Source organism: Phacochoerus africanus, chromosome 12, assembly GCF_016906955.1.
Source record: "Phacochoerus africanus isolate WHEZ1 chromosome 12, ROS_Pafr_v1, whole genome shotgun sequence".
Classification (NCBI taxonomy): domain Eukaryota; kingdom Metazoa; phylum Chordata; class Mammalia; order Artiodactyla; family Suidae; genus Phacochoerus; species Phacochoerus africanus.
In genome coordinates this window covers 31,191,356-31,209,983 of record NC_062555.1, presented here as the reverse complement: position 1 = coordinate 31,209,983, position 18,628 = coordinate 31,191,356, and the positions used below count along the sequence as shown (strand labels likewise).

Here is an 18,628-nt window from a genome sequence, read left to right as displayed (position 1 = left end):
ATGAAGAAAGATAAAGCCTGGAGATCCTGGAATCTTTGCACGCCTGCTCTGTCGCCTCTTTCTCAGCCTAGCCCAACCTCACCATGGTGGATGCCTTTGTGGCCTCCTGGAAGCTAATGGACAGCAAAAATTTTGATGACTACATGAAGTCAATTGGTGTGGGTTTTGCCACCAGGCAGGTGGCCAACACGACCAAGCCTTCCACAATCATCAAAGTGAACGGGGACACAATCACCATACAAACACAAAACACCTTCAAGAGCACCCAGATCAGCTTCAAGCTGGGAGTGGAGTTTGATGAGACCACAGCGGATGACAGGAAGGTCAAGTCCATTGTGACACTGGATGGAGACAAACTTGTCCCTGTGCAGAAGTGGAATGGACAAGAGACAATGCTTGTTTGGGAACTAGGTGATGGGACACTCATTCCTGACACTCACCCATGGCGGTGCAGTTTGCACTGGCACTTACGAGAAAGAAGGATGACCTGCCCATCTCTTCATCAACTGCTTCTGCCAAATGGCTACTCCTGGAACTCAGCACCAGATTACCTCATTTTTACCTCTGGCATTTGTAAAAATCCACTTTGGCGATATTCTCCTGGGGTCAGGTGGCACCAGCCTGCATATGGTTCCAGTTCTTGGTGTGTATGTTTGGTTTTTTTTAACTGCGTCCAAAGGGTGCTCTGAGGTCAATAAAATAGCCAAGGCCAAAAAAAAAAAAAGAAAAAAAAAAGACAGAAAGAAAGCTAAAGCCTGGGTAAAGAAAAAATGACAGCACAGTATCCCCTCCCTGAATTTGGGAGCTAAAAAGGATAACAAAAAGTAGGTAAAATCCTGTAAGGTCAGCAAATGCTGATTGACTACCCACTGTTGGACTTCAAGGCTCCTTCAAGGAGATAGAACTCAAAGCCTCAGGCCAAGACAAGAAGGACCAGGCCCTCATCATCGCCCCACCTGTCTCATTGTAATGCCCCTACCCCCTCTTTGTGCAGCCTGGCCTACTCCTTCCTGCCTGTGCTAGGAAAGGTCTAGCGGCCCACTCCTATAGAGTCTTATACGCCCCCAATCAACCAACTCGTCAGCAGATGTATCTCCAGACCTCTCTTCTCCCTGAGCTATAAAAACAGACACAACCAGGCACTCCTTGCTGCTCTCCCTGATAGTCAGACAGTCATCCCGCTGTGCTTGCAGCCACTCTTATCTCAAAAATGATACTTTCTTTCCATCTCACCATGCTTAATAAACTCTTCTTTCTTTTCACCCCATATGAATCCAGAAATTCTTCTTCTGACCTGCGTACACAGACCATGACACCTACCAGGTGGCATCACTGTTTGAGTCATGGGTGATAAGTTATAGGAAACAAGGCCAGTCACAGCCATGGGGGAGATGAGATTCACAGATTGCCAACAAAGGAGATAATGTCAAAAATCAGTGCCATGAAATAGTGCTATTGAGTGACTTGTCAGAGTGACTAGTAGGGGAACAAATACTTTAGAGAGGCAGAAAGAAGTTCTGTGACAAGGTTTTATATATATATATATATATATATATATATATATATATATTTGTTTTGTCTTTTTAGGGCCGCACCCATGGCATATGAAAGTTCCCAGGCTAGGCGTCGAGTCAGAGCTACAGCTGCCAGCCTCCACCACAGCCACAGCAATGTGGGATCCGAGCCGCGTCTGTGACCTACACCAACACTCATGGAAACACTGGATCCTTAAGCCACTGAGCGAGGCCAGGGATCGAACCCACAACCTCATGGTTCCTAGTCAGATTTGTTTCCACTGTACCATGGCGGGAATTCCAACGAAGTAATTTTTTGAGCTGCACATTGAAAGGAAAGGAGACAGCCCTGCCGAGATAAGGTCCCCCCTCCAGGCTGAGGGAACAGCTGGTACAAGTCCCCTGAAATGAGAAAGATGCCTGTAGTGGAGGAATAAACAACACCATATAGAGCGACTGGTCTGTAGTGAACAAAGGACGGAAAGAATGAAGTTAAGGTGGAGGCCGGAAGCAGAGTCAGACAATCCTGGGGAGTCTGTACTCTAGTCTATGAGCAACAGTAAGCCACTGAGGCAACTCAGACAGTGGCCTTATGTAATCTGAGTTACTCTGGATGCCAAGAGAAGAGAACCTTTTGGAGATAAGGATGGGGAACCATAATGACACTGAAGATGGGGAGTGCAAAAACCATGACAGTCATCCAACAAGGGTCCTGTGGTCAACCCTTGGCCCTCTTCTCTTTTCTGTCCCCACTCACTCATTTGGTGACGCCACCCAATCTCTTGACTTTAAGGATGCTGTGTGCCAAGAACCACACCCCCCCGCCATGTAGAGCATCGGGCTGCCCATCCATGCATGTCCCACCACCTACTCGACACCTCCATTGGAATGACTAATAGGAATCTCCAACCTAATATGTCTAGCACTGGTTTCTGGTATTATCTTCAGATGGCAAAGCTTGCATCGCTTACAGACCTCCTAATCCCAGCACAGGACAATGCTTATGTTTCTCCTTGGCCATAGCCTTGACTCCTCGCTTTCTCTCACATCCCCCAGCCCATCTGTCTTCTGTTGATAGACAACTGGATTTGTTTTCAGTTTCAGATTATGCCAAACCACATTGCTATGCATATGCTTGTATCTGTACTTTCCGACATGTACAAATTGTATGTATGCATATTCCTCTCTCTCTCTTACACACTCACACACACACACACATACAACACACACACATGACTGCTGGGTCACACATGTTATACATGTAAAACATCAATTTTACTGCTGTGTCAGTCCCACTCAGGAGATAAACTACACAGCAACTTGAATGGGCACTATTCAATATTTCAAAAATTAGTAAAGAGTTAGCTGCTAAAAGGGTGTAAAAGAAAACTCAAGGAGTACATGTCATGGCTCAGCAGACATGAATCTGGCTAGTATCCATGAGGTTGCAGGTTCGATCCCTGGCCTCGCTCAGTGGGTTAAGGATCCCACGTTGCCATGCACTGTGGTATAAGTCACAGACATGGCTCAGATCCTGCATTGCTGTGGCTGTGGTGCAGGCCAGCAGCTATAGCTCCGATTTGACCCCTAGCTTGGGAACCTCCATATGCCGTGGGTGCGGCCCCAAAAAGACAAAATAAAGAAATGAAAAGAAAAGTCAAAAGAATACCCGAGGGCTAAAGGAGAGTATCTACGAAACAAATGAGTTTGGAAAGGAAGCCCTGGAGCCAAGGCTGGGATTTGGATTTCAGTGGAGAGAGGATGGTTAGAGCAAGCTGGTTGGTGAAAATGTTCTCAGGGTTTCTTTGATCCAAGACAGAAGCCTCCACAATCGCTGACTAGCTGGAAAGATGCGGGGCTTGGGTATTAGGGAGTGTTGCTGTTGAATTCCCTGCTAGGGTTTAAGTGGGGAAAATTCACATTTGTTTTGCAATTTAAGTCTTTCAACCTATAAACATGGTCTATCTCTTCTTTTAGGTCTTCTTAATATCTCAATAAATTTTGTAATTGCTTTGAAAATTCTTGCACTTGAAAAAAATTTATATTAAGAAAAAACTCAAAACCGTACCAAAGTAGGGAGACTAATTTAGTGAACCCTCATTTTTCCATAGGTTATAGTTAATTATAATGACAGTTAATGAAATTAGGAGTTCCCTTTGTGGCTCAGCAGAAACGAACCTGACTAGTATCCATGAAGATGTGGATTCGATCCCTGGCCTCGCTCAGTGGGTTAAGGATCCGGCATTGCTGTGAGCTGTGGTGGAAGTTGCAGACGCGGCTGGGATATGGTGTTGCTGTGGTTGTGGCGTAGGCCATCAGCTGCAGCTCTGATTCGATCCCCAGCCTGGGAACTTCCATATGCTGCACCTGTGGCGCTTAAAAAATAATAATAATTATCATTTCATGTCCGTTTTTACTTTGCATATACCTACTTTCCTTGCTCCCAAACCCCCATAATGGGAAGGACTCTAAAAGAATAACATAAAAGCAATGCTGTTATTACCACTTAACAATTAGCAGTAATTCTTTAGTGCCGTCAAATATTCAGGCATTACTTAAATTTCCCTGATTGTTACATAAATACTTCTAAGTTGACTTGTGAATCATTTTGATTTTTCTTAAAAGACTACACATTTCATTAGATTGGTATATCTCATAAATCGTATAGGTTTTCTCTCCTACCTTTTTAAAAAATGTTTACTATTAATTGTTTAAGAGATGAAGTTGTTTATCTTATAGAATTTTCCACATTTTGAATTTTGCTGATCACATCTGCATGACTAACATCTGTTGATTAACATGTTCCTCTGCCCCCTATATTTCCTCTAATCTGTTAGATCTAGGAGTTCCCTGGTGGCTCAGCAGGTTAAGGATCTGGCCATTGTCAGTGCTATGGCTTGGGTCAATGCTTTGGCATAGGTTTAATCCTTGGCTGTAGAACTTCCAGATGCTGCAGGAGCAGCCAAATAAATAAACAAACTATTAAAGTTTCTCTCTCTCTCTCTCTTTTTTTTTTTTTAGGGATGCACCTGTGGCATATGGAATTTCTCAGGCTAGGGGATGAATCAGAGCTACAGCTGCTGGCCTATGACATAGCCACAGCAACTCGGAATCCAAACTGCATCCACGACCTATACCACAGCTTACCACAAGGCCAGATCCTTAACCCACTGAGCAGGGCCAGGGATCAAACCCGTGTCCTCATGGACATGTCAGGTTTGTTACCACTGAGCCATAATGGGAATTCCTCTTTTTAAATTTTTTTTTTTAATTTTTAGCCTTGCCCATGACATGTAAATCCACACCAGAGCAGTGATCCAAGCTACTGTAGTGACAACACCAGATCCTTAACCTGCTGTGCCACAGGGGAACTCCCAGCAAAATTTCTCTTTAAGGGGCCCAAGAATAGGGATTTTATTTTGGGTTTAGTGGTCTCTGTTGCAAAAAAGACCCTGACCATCGTAGTGCCAAAGCAGTCATAAGTACTTTAATGCTAACTGTGAGGATAAGGTGGACCTCAAGAGTATTGTGCTAAGTGAAGTAAGCCAGACAAGAAAGACAAATACTGTATGATCTCTTTACACTTGGCATCTTTTAAAAATATATATATATGATAGTTATATGTAAATATGTTCACAGATACAGAAAAGAGATTGGTGGTTGTGGGGCGGGGGCAGGAGGGAATGAATTAGTGAACTGTTTTTGTCTTTTGTTTTTTCAGGTTTTTGTTTGTTTGTTTTTGTCCATTGGGGGCAATGCCTGCAGCATGTGGAATTTCTCAAGCTAGGGGTCAAATCAGAGTTGTAGCCTCTGGCCACAGCCACAGCCACAGCCACAGCCACAGCAACACCAGATCCGCACCACAACTGTGACCTGCACCACAGTTCACGGCAATGCCGGATCCTTAACCCACTGAACGAGGCCAGGGATCGAACCTGCATCATCATGGATGCTAGTGAGATTTGTTTCCACTGCACCACGAAGGGAACTCCTGTTTTTAGTTTGAAAAGACTGAATTTTTTTTAAAGGGAAGGGGTTAGGGAGAAAATTGTACAGGAGTACTGGAAACCATGGATAATTAAGATGTTTCCATCTTCCGCAGTCTTCAGAGGTTATCAATGCCATAAGGACAATAGTCTAAGTCTCTATTTCACTGCCATCTGAGTCTCTATTTCAATACTAAAGAGTTCAGTATTTTTTTTTTGAGGTCAGTGTTTTTTTTTTAATTTTTTTCTTATGGTTGATATACAAAGTTCTGTCAATTTCTGCTATAGAGCAAGGTGGCCCATTTATACATATACATATAAATATACATTCTTTTTCTCACATTATCATCTATCATGCTCCATCACAAGCGATTGGATAGAGTTCCCTGTGCTATACAGCAGGATCTCATTGCTTACCCACTCCAAAGGCAATAGTTTGCATCAACTAACCCCAAACTCCTAGTCCATCCCAATCCCTCCTCCCCCTCCCCTTTGGCAACCACAAGTTTGTTCTCCAAGTCCATGAGTTTGTTTATTTTATGTAGATAGGTTCATTTGTGTCATATTTTAGATTCCACATATAAGTGAAATTGTATGGTATTTGTCTTTCTCCTTCTGACTTACCCCACTTGATATGAGAGTCTCTAGTTCCATCCATGTTGCTGCAAATGGCATTATTTTGTTCTTTTTTATGGTTAAGTACTATTCCATTGTGTATATATGTATGTACCACATCTTCTTAATCCATTCATCTGTTGATGGACATTTAGGTTGTTTCCATGTCTTAGCTACTGTGAATTGTGTTGCTATGAACATAGGGGTGGATGTATCTTTTTGAGTTAAAGCTTTGCCTGGATATATGCCCAGGAGTGGGATTGCTGGTTCATAGGATAGTTCTATATTTAGTTTCCTGAGAAATCTCCATACTGTTTTCCATGGTGGGAATGTACCAACTTACATTCCCACCAACATTGTAGGAGGGTTCCCTTTGCTCCACACCCTCTCTGGCATTTGTTGTTTATAGACTTATTAATGATGGCCTTTCTGATAGGTGTGAGGTAGTATAAGAGTTCAGTGTTTTACTAGGTTTTCCTTTTCATGTAATTTTGGGGAGCCCTTAAGGAAACTATTACCCAAATCCTCCTGTTCTATCCAAGCAAATCTAGTCTCTGGGTCTGGTCACTTCTTGCCATCTGTGGGATGTCAAGACTTCTCCAAGGAGATAAAACTCAAAAAGCCTCCAGCTGAGATAAGAACTGCCAGACCCTTATCAGCCCACCTGTCTCACTGTAATTGTTAAAATGTTCCCAAGGACCTCCCCACCCCATCAACTTGGCCTACTCCTTCCTTCCCCCTCCTAGAAAAGGTATGTAGCCCACTCCGCACCCTGCCCCTATAAAGGCAACGTATGCCCAACCAACCAGCAAGTGTATCCAAAGACCTCATCCTTCCCCAACCAACCAGCAAGTGTATCCAAAGACTTCATCCTTCCCCAACCAACCAGCAAGTGTATCAGATGACTCCAACCAATCAGCAGGTTAACAGGTGTATGGCAAGACCACTCCTCCCACTCCTTTGTCTTTGGTTTATAAAAACACACTTCACCAGGGTCAGCTCTCCCTGATTGTCAGGTAGTCAGCCCACTGTGTTAACAGTGTCTCTTGCTTCAATAAATTTGTCTTTTCTATACCTCGGCCTAAATCCAGAAAATTTGGGAGTTCCCATCATGGCTCAGCGGAAATGAATCTGACTAGTATCCATGAGGATGCAGATTCAATCCTTGGCCTTACTCAGTGGGTTAAGGATCCAGCATTGCTATGAGCTGTGGTGTAGGTCACAGACATGGCTCAGATCTGGCATTGCTGTGGCTGTGGTGGAGGCCAGCAGCTATAGCTCTGATTCAACCCCTAGGCTGGGAACATTCTATATGCTGTGCAAGGGGCCCTAAAAAAAGACAAAAAAAACATGAAATAAATCAGGAAAATTCTTTTTCCACCTGTGTGCAGAGACCACAACACTATGCTGTTGCTTCTCTAGGCTGTTGTCTTTCTGCTTCTTCCCAGGAGGATGGGGAAATTTAGTTATAACTTAGATTTAGGGGGAAATAATCTAATGTGGCCTGTCAATAATTCTGCTAGTTATACTCAATTTATATGCCCAAACAGGATATGTAAATCTCAGCTTGAAGCACCTTCACATAAAATGTGGAGGGGGGAATGGTAGGTGCATCTGCATTACTAAAAGGGTCATCAAAAAATCTGCTCCCTAAAATACAGAGCTCGTTGCAATCCTATGGGGAAGTGACCTGCGCCACAGCTGCAATGACACCCAAACCTTAACCCACTGAACCACAGCGTAACTTCCAAAAGACAGTTTTTCAACTTGAAAAAAGTTAAGATCTTGCTTCCACCAGCTATAGAGAGGTGATGTAAGTATTGTGGGTCAAAGAGAATTTTTGCAACAAGGGATATGATCCCTGGGTTTTGTTCACCTATATAGAAACAGCAATGATCAACTTAGCCAAGCTGGGGCCAAATACATACTGAAAGAGCAACCTAAGAGATCTTTGGTAGAGAAACTGTCAAGTTATCTGATGATCAAAACTTTCTAATTTGAAGAGATGAGATTATAGACAATTTCATATATATGTGTATGTGTATGTGGAGATATATACACATATACATACACATAAAGTACATATGTATGATATATGTATTCATATTATATTATATGTATACATATAATATTGGGAGGTAGGATCTAAAAGATCAAAACCCAGATAATGTGACCATCTTAGCCTGAGTTCTTTCTGATATGAGGACCTTGTGAAGATAGTTATTTTGAGAAGCAATTCCAATGGATAGGAGCTGGGTTGGGACCAGGAGATTGAACAGGGGACAGACAGAATGACATGAATGTGCCATTGAGCTGGTCACTGCTCTGAGCGACTGAGGCTCTGTCCTTCTGGGAAAGCCTCTGAGAAACTGTAGAAGGCACCTCAGACTCTTCTGCCCTAAGCATGAAAGTTGAGTAACTCCCAGGCTCAGTGGCTATGGTTGCTCCAGGGGGTATTACCCTTCCTCACTTCCAGGTTTGCTCAGATGTTAGATGATGAACGGGTTCCTGTGGGTGATGAAGAGCCCCAGGGAGGAAAGTGAGAGACACCAGCTACGGGTGTCAAGTTCAGCCAGCAATCGTCTCTAAAGGATGCCTTTTATCTACCCTGTCACTTTCAGCTTTGGTCTTATCCTAAGCAGCTTCCCAGTTCAAGGGCCAATTGCTCATAAAGCTATGGGGTGTCTGAAGACAGCACAAGCAATGCGGAGATTAAAATTAGGGCAAAGGAGAAGGTTTTGCCAGGGGCAGCTCCCCTCTCCTTCCCATTTTTTCTGATGGCTCCTTATTTAGTATGTTCTATGTACAAGATGCTGCATTAAGCACTTTACCTGTCTTGTCTAAGGATTACCTGTCTTGTTTAATTAGTACTCTTTCCATCTCAGAGTTGGTTGGCAGAAGCAGACATTGTAGATCAGCCACCTCAGTGCTTCCACATCTGTTGCCAATAGAATGAGAGAGCTGTTGGACAAATATTAAAACAATAATTACTGTTTTCACTAAGGCCTGGAAAAGGCCTGCCAACTCCCACCACACTGTCCTATTGATGCCAGAAAGATGTTATCAGAATCTCGATTCTTGTTCACGGAGCCAAAGACTGACTTTGGGAACACACAGGCAGCGAGCAAGCAAAGTCTTCATTACAGGAAAACAAACAGCTCCCAGGACAGGCTGGGAGGGGGAAGAAGAGTCCCCTTCCCTATTGTTCTATAGGGGTTTTATCCCTTAAAGATAGGGGGTCCCTTTGTGGGATCCAGAAAAATGTGGTTTTCTCCCATTGGCATTGCCCAAGTTACCTATTCCAGTCCTTGTCCAAGGGATGGAAATATCTTGGGGATGGAAATGTCCCGTAAGTTTTAAGGTTTCTTTGCCCTTCTCTTCCCTTAGATGGAGTCACCATTCCTCTCATTCCTTTTCTATTAGTTGAGGAGTGGGTTAGAAATTAATGTCCATCTTGGCATAGATACACTCCCTATAGCAAACAAGGCCTGTGGGGATGTTACTCCCTGGAGCCCTTAAGCCACAAATGTTAATCCATAACCATATCAAAGAATGCATCAAAGCCCATGCTCCTACACTATCTGAGTTATGATTCTGCCTCAGTATGTCTCTGCTTTATTTTTCTCCTGCACATATTATTTATTGGCTTATCTTATACATTGCTTATTGCTGGGTATCCCACCACTGCAATGGACACTCTTTTGGGATGGGACTTTGTTAGAACAAAAGTAAGTAGTCAATAAAGAGTCCTCCAGTAAATACTAAATGGAAAAAGGGCAAGGGAGCCTTTAGCGGTGTGTGATGAAGTTTGTCCTGTTTAAGAACTTTTTGATAAAGAGGTGATAGATACTGGCAAATTGCCTCTCAGTAAATCTCAACTGGAAGCCCTTAGAATATGGAGTCAGTGACTAGAAAAGGCAAAAAAAAAAGAATGAAAAAGGCAAAGATGGAAAGATTGGATTCCTTCACAGTCGCCCCCATTTATGAAATATTTGGTGTTTTATCTGTACGCAATAGAGGACACAGCAGGTGGACACAAGGTGGTAAGATGCCGAGGAGGGAGCAAAAAGGGTGGGAAACTGGAGAAATTCACAGGAAGACTCTAATATACAGCACAAATGAACCTATCTACAGAAAAGTAACAAACTCATGGACATGGTGTACAGACTTGTGGTTGCCAAGGGGGAGGGGGAGGGAGTGGGATGGATTGGGAGTTTGGGGTTAGCAGATGCAAACTCTTGCATTTGGAGTGGATAAGCAATGAGATCCTGCTGTATAGCACTGGGGACTATATATCTAGTCACTTATGAGGGGACATGATGGAGGATAATGTGAGGAAAAGAAGGTATATATACATATATGTATGACTGGGTCACTTTGCTGTACAGCAAAAATTGACAGAATGTTATAAATCAACTGTGATTTTAAAAATTTTAATAAAAAATAAAGAGTAGATGGAGTTCCCATCATGGCTCAGTGGTTAACGCATCCAACTAGGAGCCACGAGGTTGCAGGTTCAATCCCTGGCCTCGCTCAGTGGGCTAAGGATCTGGCCTTCCCATGAGCTGTGGTGTGGGTCACAGACTTGTCTTGGATCTGGTGTGGCTGTGGTTGTGGTGTAGGCCAGCAGCTGTAGCTCCGATTAGACCCCTACCCTGGGAAAATCCATATGCCATGGGTGCGGCCCTAAAAAAGACAAAAGATGAAAAAATAGGGACTTCCCATCTTGGCTCAGTGGTTAACGAATCCGACTAGGAACCATGAGGTTGCGGTTTCGATCCCTGGCCTTGCTCAGTGGGTTAAGGATCGCGTGTTGCCGTGAACTCTAGCAAAGGTTGCAGATGCAGCTCAGATCCCGAGTTGCTGTGGCTCTGGAGTAGGCCAGCAGCTACAGCTCCGATTAGACCCCTAGCCTGGGAACCTCCATATGCCGCAGGAGCGGCTCAAGAAATGGCAAAAAGACAAAAAAAAAAAAAAAAAAAGACAAAAAAAAATAAATAAAAATTTTTTAAAAAAGAAAACCTGAGAGGAAAAAAGAAATTCATTGTCTTGGGCTTGGAGGATACTGATGGTGGAGCTGGATGCCATGAATTCAGCCAGGAGATGGACCAGAACCCTTTGTCCAGTGAATCAGTTCATCAAAGGTGAATTTGTCAGAACTCCAAAGAGTTTGAGGATCCCAAGAGTCCCAGGCAACATATGCCTACACTTCCTTCTTTGTCTAAAAGTCCTTCTCCCCCTGTCTGTGGCTGTATTTCCCTGTCTGGAGGACAGGGTGCAGCTTAGGAGGCTCAGGCAGCTGAGGGCTCGATCCAGAAGAGCCATTCCTGATCCACTTACACCCCATGCTCCTTCCCCTTCATTCGGTGTCAAAACTCTAGGCTAGCATTTCTACCCTTGCCTGAAACTCTCTGTGCTATGCTAATAAATAATAATCACAGTTACGTAAACGACATAAGTCAAGCCAGGAACATGCAACCCAGAGACGATATCTATATCTCTATATATCTATAGCTATATAATTTTTTTGTCTTTTGTCTTTTTAGGGCCGCACCAGAGGCATATGGAAGTTGCAAGGCTAAGGGTTGAATAGGAGCTGCAGCTACCAGCCTACACCACAGCCACAGCAATGCAGGATCTGAGCCAAGTCTTCCATCTACACCACAGCTCAGGGCAACACCAAGTCCTCCACCCACTGAGCGGGGCCAGGGATCAAACCCACATCCTCATGGATACTAGCCAGATTCGTTTCTGCTGTGCCAGGACAGGAACTCCCCAAGGGACCACTTTTTGCCTAACCGAAGTTATGTGTATTATTGAACACATTATGAAATTGGTATCATTTGTGGCATCATCCTTCTCCCCCTCCTCCTCAGCTTAGAAAAATGAGAGTCTTTTAAAAATATCTCCCTTTTCTTTATGCCCTAGGATAGAAGCAACCACCCAATCCGTCATTACAAACACCCCCTCTGAATGACTTTTCCTTTTCATGCCCTGCCATCTCCACGAACCACCCACGAGGCAGCTGGGAAGAGGGTGAGCATGTGCTCTGGAGAGAGACATTCTGGATGTGCGTGTTGGCTTTGGTGTGACTTGGACAAGACACATTTTCTGACTCTCAAGTTATTTTTATAAAATGGGATTGAGGAGTTCCTGTCGTGACTCAGCAGGTTAAGAACAAAACATAGTCTCCGTGAGGATGCAGATTCAATCCCTAGCCTTGCTCAGTGGGTTAAGGATCCGGCATTGCTGCAAGCTATGAGCCTAGGTCACAGAGGCAGCTTAGATCCAGTGTGGCTGTGGCTGAGGCATAGGCTGGCAGGTGCAGCTCAGAATCGGCCCCTAGCCTAGGAACTTCCAGGCTGCAGGTGTGGTTGTAAAAAGAAAAACAGAAAAAAAAATGGGATTTATTATCTTTCTTTATAGGGCTATTGTGAAGAGTAAATGAAATAACATTTATTAAGATGCAGGTGACTAAATAGCACAGTCCCAATGGTTTTTCCATATGTGATGATTAGTAGAAAAAAGTTGATAGGAGTCCGATTAGCAACCATGAGCTGGCGGATTCCATCCCTGGCTTCACTCAGTGGGTTAAGGATCCAGTGTTGCCGTGAGCTGTGGTGTAGGTTGTAGATGCGGCTCAGATCCCGCATTGTGGTGGCTGTGGTGTAGGCCAGTGGCTACAGCTCCGATTTGACCCCTAGCCTGGGAACCTCCGTATGCCATGGTGTGGCCCTAGAAAAGACAAAAAAAAAATTTTTTTTAAAGTTGATAAAGATGTGCACCAAAATGTTATTTTTTTAAAGGGTTAGCTATAAACAAAATTTCATTTGTTGGAAATCATGTTTTCTTTTAGTCTGATTAATGTTCCAAGAAATAATACTCAAATATACATTTAATAGTAATTTTAAACAGATACTTTCTTAGGTTGTTAATGCTATTTTTATACTGAAGGGGTGGAATTTATAACCTTTTTTTTTTAAACTTGCATGTTTGCCCTTTTCTATGCTTTTAAAATTTCCATAATGAGTATATGTTTCTTTTGCAATGAAAAAAATCATAAATATGAATTAAAATTTCAGCCAACCTGAGATGATACTTCTTCTATGAAAACTTTCCAGACCTTCAAAGATGCATTTCAAGCTCACACACATGTTCGTTGCTAGGATGTAGTGCCCACCCCACCCCACAAAGCTGTTCCTTGACACATGAGCCTCATCATTTGTCTTCACTGAGAAAGCTGTTCACAAAATGGGTGCGTGTTTCATCAGAGCAAGCCCGTGAGAAGAGTCAGACATAAAGTCAGAAGCCACGCTCTTTCATCACTTATCTTGGAAGGAACCTCTCAATACTTTTGCTGTATTCTATACATGAGAAGCCAGCCTGCATTCTAGGTCCAGCCCACGTGCAAAAGGAAGCAATTACACGGGAAGTGAATGTAAGGAGGCAGGCATTGAGATCCATTTCAGAAAGTACCTGCCACCCTGCTACATGTACATAATATACGATGCCTTTTTTTTTTTTGGTCCTTTTATGGCTGCACCCATGACATATGGAAGTTCCCAGGCTAGGGTTTAAATTGGAGCTGCAGCTGCCAGCCACATCCACAGCCACACGGGATCCAAGCCATGTCTGTGACGTACACCACAGCTCACAGCTGCACTGGATCTCCAGTCCACTAAGAAAGGCCAGGAATTGAACCTGCATCCTCATGGATACTAGTCGGATTTGTTTCTGCTTTGCCACAATAGGAACTCCTATATGATGCCATTTAGAAGCAAATCCAATCTTCAGTGAAATAAATCAGATTGCTGGTTTCTGGGTAGCAGTGTGGGGCCTGACTGGTTGGGATCATAAAGAATTTTCCATCTAGGAGTTCCCGTCTTGGCGCAGTGGTTAACGAATCCGACTAGGAACCATGAGGTTTCGGGTTCGGTCCCTGCCCTTGCTCAGTGGGTTAACGATCCGGCGTTGGGGTGAGCTGTGGTGTAGGTTGCAGACGCGGCTCGGATCTTGCGTTGCTGTGGCTCTGGCGTAGGCCAGGGGCTACAGCTCCGATTTGACCCTTAGCCTGGGAACCTCCATATGCCGCTGGAGCGGCCCAAGAAATGGCAAAAAGACAAAAAAAAAAAAAGAAGAATTTTCCATCTAATGGAGTTCCCGTCGTGGCACAGTGGTTAACGAATCTGACTAGGAACCATGAGGTTGCAGGTTCGATCTCTGGCCTTGCTCAGTGGGTCGACAATCCGGCATTGCCATGAACTGTGGTGTAGTTGCAGACGGGGCTCAGATCTGGCGTTGCTGTGGCTATGGCATAGGCCGTTGGCTACAGCTCCGATTAGATCCCTAGCCTGGGAACCTCCATATGCCACGGGAGTGGCCCTAGAAAAGACCAAAAAAAAAAAAAAAGAATTTTCCATGGTGATGAGGAGGATGCATACTTTAATAAGCATCTGTGTAAATGGGAGTGTGCCTTTATCAGAACTCCCTGTGCGGTACACTTAAGCTCTGTGTAATTGACTGAAGGTAAAAACATACCTCAAGTTGAAACAAATTTTATCCTGCAGTTATTTTTCAGATTGTGGATAACTGAGCTTTCATCTGGCTAGTTGCGGTGTCTCAGTGTGATTGGATTCACAGCATCTGTGCCTTTGCTCACAGGTCAAAATGCAGATCTTTGTGAAGACCTTGACCGGCAAGACCATCACCCTGGAGGTGGAGCCCAGTGACACCATCGAGATCCAGGATAAGGAAGGCATTGCCCCCCGACCGGCAGAGGCTCATCTTTGCAGGCAAGCCGCTGGAGGATGGCCACACTCTTTCTGATTACGACATCCAGAAAGAGTCCACCCTCCATCTGGTCCTCCGTCTGAGGGGTGGCTGCTAATCCTTCAGTCTTGCATTCATAATGCCTGATGATGGCATTACTCTGCACTCTAGCCATTTGCCCCAATTTAAGTTTAGAAATTTCCAGTTTCAGTAATAGCTGAACCTGTCCAAAACATAAATAAAGGTTTTGTTGCATGGTAAAAAAAAAGAAAAAGAAAAGAAAAAAGAAACAAACAAAAAACACTCACTAGTATGCTTCGTTTTAAATCAAATTTCCCACTTTTTCTTTTCAATAGTTAAAAAAAATGTAGTCACCTCTGTTGAATAGATTAAGGAATTACATGACAATATCTGACTGTGAATTCAGAACAGATTTAAAGAAATTTGTGTTTTATGACTCATAAGAATACCTCCGTGCCTTGGAAAATTAAATTCTTCCATGTGAAGACATGTTATTTTTTCCAGTTTCCACATTAGCTGTTGTTTTCTTTCCCATTAGAGAAATGCAAGAGACATTCACTCCACTGTGAAACTTTTGAATACATTATTTTTTAGTCTTTAAACAAAGTTATTATATATTTTTTTATTTTAAAAATAACTCTATAAACTGGAAAGCCATCATAAGTATACTTATGGCAGCAAATTTTTCCAACAATTGATTTTTTGTTGAGGTATAATTGACATATAACATTATATTAGTTTCAGGTATACAACATAATGAGATTCAACATGTGTAGACATTGTGAAACAATCTCCATAATGTCTAGTTAATGTCTGTCACCATATATACTTACAAAGTTTAAAAAAAATTTCCTATGCTGAGATCTACTCCCTTAGCAACTTTCGAATAGGAAATACAGTAGTATTATTTTTTTTCTTTTTATCTTTTTAGGGCCACACCTGCAGCATATGGAAGTTCCCAGGCTAGGGGTCGAATTGGAGCTGCAGCTGCTGGCCTACACCACAGCCACAGCAATGTCAGATCTGAGCCGCATCTGTGACCTACACCACAGTTCATGGCAACACTGGATCCTTAATCCACTGAGTGATGCCAGGGATTGAACCCACCTCCTCATGGATACTCGTTGGGTTTGTAACTGCTGAGCCCCAGCGGGAGCCCCAAAAATATTATTAACTAGACTCATCAAAGCTGCACAATACATGCCCATGACTTGTTCTATAACTGGATGTTTTAACCTTTTGACCCCCTTCACTCATCTCACCTGCCCCTGCCCCACCCCTTTGGCAACCACCCATATATTGTCTGTAAATATATTATTTTTACAGCTCAATAAATAATAAAAAAAAATTTTCTTTGCCATACATATCTAGCACCGCCACACAGTAAGAAGATAAGATAGTTTGAGAACTGGGCCTCTAGAAGCGGGACCAAAAACTCAAATGGGAGTTCCTGTCATGGCTCGGTGGAAACGAATCTAGCTGATCAGGATCACTTAGGTCAGGTTTTTTCCCTCGGGATTGGGTGGCTTGTCAATTCCGGGGTGTGTGTGTGTGTGTGTGTGTGTGAGTGACTGGAAAGAATGAGAGCCTGTGCTTTACCATCTTCAGACTGCGGAACCAGAGTGAGTCCGAACCTGCAGTTCTGTGGTGACCCTCCTATGGCTTGTGGTGGCCCTCTTCAGAGGGATCCTGACATTGGGGTTTATAAAGTCCCACCTGAAATATCTCTTCCGGGGGAGCCGTCAGGTGGATGAAGCGACTGTTCCCTGAGGCCTTGTCCTCGCTGTTGGTCCTGTGTCACCGTCACAGGGTGGGACTTCACGCAATGGGTAAATTGGCTTCCAAGCCCACTGTCTTAGAATGTATGGCTAAGAATATTAAGAAAGAATTTTCTGGAAATTATGGTGTTGAACGGAGTCCTGGAAAACTGTGTACTCTCTGTATTCTAGAGTGGCCCTCCTTTGGTGTCAGATGGCCTCCGGGAGGGACCGTAGATGTGCCCACAGTTCAAGCAGTATATAATATTATAACAGGAGACCCTGGACACGCAAACCAATTCCCATACATTGATCAATGGTTAGAAGTTGCCCAGTTGAGGCCCCCATGGGTTCGGTTCTGCGTCACAGGCCAGGGGCAGTGTAAGGTGCTAGTAGCCCAGTCCAAAAAGAAAATCTTGCCTTGAGAAAAGGAGCCACCTATTTTTCAAGGGGAGGCCAAGGACTCGCCCCTTGAGCCACCTCTCTATGTGCTGCCAGCCCCTCCTTTGGGGGCCGAAGGTCCCCAGTGGCCAGATAGCACCACCTTCTGTTTCTCCTCCTCCTCCACCTCCTGAAGTCCCCAAGGCCATATGACTCCCACAGCCAGATTCACCGGAACCAGTGAGCAGGTGTCTCTGGTCAGCCCAAGGAGCAGCTCCAGAACTGCAAATGCCCTATGGGAAACACAGGGACCGCAGCAAATCACCCCCAATGGAACCATACAAGAGGGGGGCAGGGACCAGTCTTTTACTACCAGCGCTTTTCCATGACAGACCTCCTCAACTGAAAACACCAAACTCCCTCATCTTCTGAAAAGCCTCAGGTGCTGATCGACCTCTTAGAATCCATTTTCCAGACACATCATCCCACCTGGCTAGACTGTCGGAAGCTCCTACTCGCTTTGTTTAAGACCAAAGAGCTGCGAGAAAGTGTAACAGAAGCCCAGAAATGCCTTCAGGCCAATGTCCCAGGGGATCTACCAGATGTGGAAAACTGGGCAAGGGAAGCCTTCCCAGAGGAAGAACCCCCCTGAGACCACACACAACACTGAAGGGGAAAGATATAATTTAGAAAGGTACTGGCAGGCCCTCCTACAAGGGGTAAAAAAAAAAGCCTACTAGCATGGCTAAGACCACTGAGATATTACAAAAGCCCGATGAAAGCCCAGCCAACTTCTATGAGAGACTATGTGAGGCTTATCGAGTCTATATCCCCTTTAGATTCCAAGGCCCCTGAGAACCAGCAGGTGATAAATGCTGCCTTTGTGGGATAAGCCCAATCAGGTAGCCATAAAAAGCTACAGAAATTAGAAGGATTTGCAGGGAAAAAAATGCCACTGAATTGTTAGAAATAGGTTTTTGTTAACTGAGATCAGGTGGCCTGCTGCAGTGCAGAAAAGAGAATGAAACAAAAAGTGACACATCTGGGGCTGCTCGCTCATAACTGGTACCCCCAGTGGGACCACGCCATAAGGCACGGGACCCAAGGCCAGGGAAAAGGAGCCCCCAGCACATGATCAGTGTGCTTACTGCACAAATGAATGCCCCAACCTCCCTGAGACAAGGACCAAAGCAGCACCCCTACCTAGTCGGTACCAATCTGAGCCATCTAGCACAAATCTGATCCACCTAGCCAAGTCTAATTAGGGGGGACAGGGCTCTCTCCAACTGGGGACCTGAGAACCCATGGTCAGAATTCAAATAGGGGGCCACCCTGTAGACTTTACAGTAGACACAGGTGCCGAGCATTCAGTGGTCACACAACCTGTAGCTCCCCTCTCGGGGACAGAACCACGATCATTGGGGCCACAGGTGACTAAACCAGCAGGCCCTTCTGTGGTCCCCAGTGGTGCCAGTTAGGAGGCCATGAAGTAATACACAAATTTCTTTACCTCCCTGACTGCCCAGTCCCCTTGATGGAAAGAGACCTGCTGGCTAAAATGGGGGCACAAATTTCCTTTTCCGCT

The 18,628-nt window shown here is 44.2% G+C and overlaps 2 pseudogenes; both read left to right on the top strand.

Annotated features, from left to right (window-relative positions):
- Positions 1 to 83: 83 nt before the first annotated feature.
- On the top strand, positions 84 to 486 carry LOC125112459 (fatty acid-binding protein, heart-like; annotated as a pseudogene).
- A 14,252-nt stretch (positions 487 to 14,738) lies between these two features.
- Positions 14,739 to 15,002, top strand: LOC125112912 (polyubiquitin-like; annotated as a pseudogene).
- Positions 15,003 to 18,628: the final 3,626 nt, after the last annotated feature.